At 42.1% G+C, this 5,664-nt stretch overlaps 1 non-coding gene across 1 annotated transcript; it reads left to right on the forward strand.

Moving 5' to 3' along the window:
* Positions 1–946: 946 nt before the first annotated feature.
* Positions 947–1,018, forward strand: TRNAC-GCA (transfer RNA cysteine (anticodon GCA)). Its single transcript has one exon. It is a non-coding gene; the product is annotated as a tRNA-Cys (tRNA).
* Positions 1,019–5,664: the final 4,646 nt, after the last annotated feature.

Below are 5,664 nucleotides of genomic sequence, written 5' to 3' on the forward strand. Positions count from 1 at the left end.
ATCTTTTCTTAGAGATCCTGAAGATCAGAAATGAGAAAAGGAAGCGTAAACACTTTGCTATTCTGGTAACTCGGGAGACTTATTGCATATCAACAACGCACTTGGCTATTTTATAGGCCCTGGTGGGAGGAAATAACATAGAAACTTCAGTGAAGTTGACAATCGAATGGAAGGAAACCTGCAAAATACACACTAAGGAAACAAAATCTATTGTATGATAGAAGGAACCAGCAGTATATAAAATGACAGCCATGTAAGACTGTGCATTGTTAGAGAGAATAATATTCCTGAGAAGACTAAATTTAAGCATGTCTTGATGGATGGAAAGTAGACCATGTGGGTATTTTTGGGAACTGTGGTCCCCAAAGCCTGAGATGGTGGGCATGATCTGGAGTTTCAGAAACAGACAGGAAGGTCGCTTATCTGCAGGAGGAGGCAACTGGGAGAAAAGACAGGTGTGGTGGAGCATCAAAGAGGATTGATGTGTCTTGGTGAACCTTGTTTTACCCCTGATGGGACTTTGAGAAAGGAATAATTAGGTCTGATTCTTTCTTTCTTTCTTTCTTTCTTTCTTTCTTTCTTTCTTTCTTTCTTTCTTTCTTTCTTTCTTTCTTTCGCAGGCCCTGCCCTTGGAATTTGGGGACTCTGTCTGATTTGAGTCCATTTCTGTTCTCACTGGGGGGCAGTGAAAGAACCAGGATGCAGGTAGGAGTTAGGGTCATTTTTGAGCCCTGGGAAGCTTCTAGACTAAACCATAAAGGCCATGAGAAGGGCACAGAGATGTGTCTCTGCCCTCTGCTGACCCCACCGCCCTGAGGCCGGGCATCAAGGAGACTCCTAGAAGACAGGTCTGGCAGCTTCTGAGAGAGGGCAAGGGGACGACCTGACTCACCCAGTGACAGAGACTCACAGAGAAAGGTGCTCATCAGGACATATGAACATGCCAGGGGGCATAGCTCAGGGGTAGAGCATTTGACTGCAGATCAAGAGGTCCCCGGTTCAAATCCGGGTGCCCCCTTTTTTTGGTACCTAGGTTATTCACTTGTAGTTTAGGGGCCCCACTGAGGACAGAGAGCTCCTGTGAAGCCTCAGCCCCACTCCCATCTCTCTCCTCGGCTGCAGCATCCATGATGTTCCTCTCTGTGCCACATGGCCACAAAGGCCCAAAGGATTCCCTCAACAGATTCCCCCCCCCCCCCACACACACAGGGTTGGTCTCAGGACCACTCACCTCTACTCTTCCTCCCACATACTCTGCACAACCTCCTAGCACCAGCCCCGACCCTCCCCATCCCATATGGTTCCCTGAGCACCAGGAGTAATTCCTGAGTGCAGAGCCAGGAGTAACCCAAAAAGAAATTTTAAAAAAAGTGATTAAGGGGCCAAAATGAAAATGACAGGACACTTGGGTGAATCAAAGTCTTCTTCTATGTCAAGGTATTTCTGCTACCTTTAGGAAATTTGGAGCAGTTGGCCTGGATGGAATTGGTGATCCATCCACAATGATTAGAGGAACAGAGCCACGTTTACGGAGACACGTTTCCAAAAGGCCACTTTCTACAGGGTGGGCAGTCGACCCTTGCACACCAAAAATAAGATGAACCTCTCAAGTGGGGAATCAGTTTCTCAAATGGGATTTTAAAACTCGGGTCCTCTATTGGTCTTTGAACCATACCTGGTGATGTTCAGGAGTTACTATTGACTGCACTCGGAAATTACTCCTGGTGGTGCTTGGGGGACCATATGGGATGCTGGAGATCAAATCTAGGTTGGTTATGTGCAAGGCAAACATCCTGCCCACTGCACTATCAGTCCCTAAGGTCTAATATTCTTTTATTTTTTAAATTAATTAATTAATTAATTAACTTTTGCTTTTGGGGTCACACTCAGCGATGCACAGGGGTGACTCCTAGCTCATGCATGCATGCAGGAATTACTCCTGGTGGTTCTCGGGAGACCATATGGGATGCTGGGAATCGAACCCAGCTTGGCCGCGTGCAAGGCAAACTCCATACCCTCTTGTGATATTGCTCCAGCCCCAAGGTCTGATATTCTTTAGGAAAACTTGGGAAGGATAGACAGAGATAATTTGTAGGTAGGAAGTATTATATGCCCAACATCAATATGAGAAGAAAGAGCTCTAGAGGACAGAAGAAAGAACTCTAGAAGAGCAGCCAACATCATTGCAATGGACAGGGAAGTGTATCAGAAAGCTAGTTTTCCATACCACACACAGATCCATGGTCCTGAGCCCTGGTGCTTGGGAAGAGTCTTAATCACTATGGTTGACTGTCGTTTGCTCTTATTCTTAGAGGATAGGTAGGTGTGAACCTGAGTGGGAGAAAAGGCAGGTGTGAAGGGGCGTGGAAGAGGGTTGATGTGTCTTTGGGCAGTATCACATGTCTTCCTAACTAGTCCAAACTCCAATTTGTATTGCCTGTTTGGGAAAAAGAGAGGACAAAAAGAATTAGCAAAAGGGCAACCTGCTCAATTCACACTTTGTTTCCAAGCTTCCCAGTACCCTGTGCACTGGGAAATTTGACTCCCTTGTGTTTTGATGGGATCGGGTTATCATCAGTGTTGCGTGGGACATCTGGGGATGTGCATGAAATAAAATATTTTAGAAGTATTCTTTTATTTTGTTTTAGTTTCTTTCTGGGTCACAGTGACTATGTTCAGGGCTTACCTCTGGTTCTGGCTCAGGGATCACTCTGGATAGGCTTGGGGGCTTGGGTATGTGATGCCAAGGATCAAACTCAAGTCTGCCACATGCACGGCAAGCACCCTAACCACTGCACACTCACTCTATCCTCTAAGTGGAATATTCTTTCTGCGCTTGTCTCAGGATGTTTGCCTGTAAGTACCAAACCACAGCAAAGCTCAGTTACACAGAAAGATTCTATGGCAATGTCATGGCAAGCAGCTTCAACTAATATCCCAGGCAACAGTTGGAAACAGCTGACAGGTATTGAAGTGACTACAATTTCAGATGATCACTTTTCCTAGCCATTAAGTTATGTCAACCATTGCCAAGTAGAATGGCAAGATGAGTGTTGTGGTTTTAAGCCACCATGCTTGAAGGTTGTTTGTTACAAAGCGATAGATAATTGGACACAGAGCCAACGCTTGTAGTCTAAAAGAGAAGACATTCTAGTGTATATAGCAAGGGCACGCTTTTCTTGTAAGAGGTAATAACACAACGTGGTTAGAGTAGGTGCAGTGGAATGAGCTTTTTTTCTTTTGTGCTTTCCCTCTAGTGGTTTCAAAAGATATGATATGTCTTTTATGATTAATTGTTCGTGATAGGAAGGAAAATGTGAAATATGATTTTATGGCTTCTAATGTAGACCAGGAAAAGATGCTCACAAATATTGAATCTAAATACAGCTGTTCTCCTGAAAGAGGTAGTACTGGATACTGGTGTTATTTGGGAGTCGTTTCCCCAAGGGTGGGACCCAGCCTTCGCCCTTTCCTTCTCTTTCATCTGTACAGCTGAGAGGAGACCTCAGGTGACCAGAGGTTATCAGGGTCATTCCCAGTAGCCAGCAGTTTTCTAGTCTGTTTAATTCTCAAGATTACGGCTTTGGTTTTGCTGCTTTTGTTCTGATTTTTCACCTCGAATGGTATTCCTTTAAAGAAAACAAAACAAAAATCCAACCCACCAGGCACACGCACACATGCACACAAACACGCATGCACGCACGCACACATGCACTCACGCACACACACATGCTCACACTCACACTCTCACACAACACCCTGAAATGAAGAAAAAAATCTCCAGTATTTGTGGCTGTTTCCAGTAGGAATATTAGCTTTGGGGTTTGTGGGTATCAGGTGCAGAAATCAATGCTTTTAAAGAGTTGTTTATAATGTATAATAAAAGACTTTCATTTATTTCCTCCTCTATTGCAAAATATAATCCTCAGTATAATACCCTGAACTGGGGATAAAATTTCAGTTTTTAGTCAACATTTGAAGTCTGTTCTTGGCATAATTTGGTTGCAAGATTAGGTTGAAAAGGTAACCTTGATTTCCTTTTTCAATAGTCTTTTCTCTTTCCCACCCTTTTCCAATTAACGTTAACTACATGAACTGAGAATCACAAATGGCCTTTCCTATCAATTTCTTTGGATGTCACTTGATGATCATCCTTTATTGAAACACTGTTTTGTTTTGTTTTGTTTTTCTCTTTCCTTTAGGGCTGTTATCTGAAAAGTCAGGAAATATATTTTAGGAATAAACTTCACCTTAGTTTATATCATAAATTAAATAGGCTACTCTATTTAGAAGCAGTCTTGAGAGCCCCACAAGTCAGAGGAATTAAGCGGTTGAGGTAAAGGGGTGCTAGAAACCAGTTATTTAAGCATTCTAAATATCTGAACAACTTTGTTAGCCCTTCAGCTGTCCATGCAAATGCATAATATTTCTTTGTGTTGCCATTAAAATATATATATATTCACATGTGGAACATATTCAGTTTCAAGAGTGGAGAGAGAGGCAAGTAAAACATACAGCTGGATTCCTTGCATCTGTTATAATTTTAAAGCTAGCCAGCTAGAGGCAATTTTTAAAAAATGGTAACTTTTGCTCCTGAGGCGGAACCAACATTTTCTCCAGCTTGCTCATTTGTTTTGGATTCTCTGTAGTTTTTTAAGGACACTTTAAACCAAATGACCAATCCGAGAAAACCAGAATGGATGTCTTATCTGTGATGGCTTGAGGATCTCAATGTGCAAATCACAAATCAAATGTCAACAGATGCTCCAGGAAGCCAACTTTATAAACTCCCAAATTCAGAAATTCACATGGTAATTTTGAAGGGAAGTTAATAGAAGTCAGCAAAGGAGATAAAAGTTACTGAGAGAAAAATGAACTCAACAGGGTCTGCTTGGATGAAAGTGAATCAAAATAGCATCCGATTGGAGGCTGTCTGACTTATGCAACAGAATGTTTTCCTGTAACCCTTAGAGATCTCATGATTAGATAATTCCAATGACTTATCATAACTTGGAAATACAATAAAACAAGCTTGTAAATGTTTTAGAAATCATAATTATGGCACAATTTTACTCTCACACTGTAGTCTCACGGAAGGGATTTGGCTTGTTGAGAACTGGAGGCATTTACTTGAGAACTTTGGGTTTTTGATTTTTCATATTGCTTCAAATTGTGTTTTCATTGACATTAAAAACTCCTCACCTTGAATATTAAGAAAACCCTGCCAAAGTAGCAGGGCATCAAGAGTAAATTTAGATGTAAATTATTAAAGTTTATTAATTGGCTCTCAAAACACTAGGGCGAAGTTTTATAACAGCAATAGTGTGTATAAATATTATTAGAAATTTACTGGCTCTATTCATAAATTCAGTACTTCAAATAGAAGCATTTGCAGGTAGATGACGTTAACCCATCCAAGCAAAGAGAAATCAAGATGTATATTGTCTAAACATTTGAGATAGATTGAGCCTTTCTGGGCTGGAGCGATAGCACAGTGGGTAGGGCGTTTGCCTTGCACACAGCCAACGTGGTCGACCCAAGTTCGATTCCTCCACCCCTCTCGAAGAGCCCGGCAAGCTACTGACAGTATCTCACCTGCACGGCAGAGCCTGGCAAGCTACCTGTGATGTATTCAATATGCCAAACACAGTAACAACAAGTCTC

This window comes from Sorex fumeus, unplaced genomic scaffold, assembly GCF_029834395.1.
Source record: "Sorex fumeus unplaced genomic scaffold, SorFum_2.1 ptg000006l, whole genome shotgun sequence".
NCBI classification, from domain to species: Eukaryota; Metazoa; Chordata; class Mammalia; order Eulipotyphla; family Soricidae; genus Sorex; species Sorex fumeus.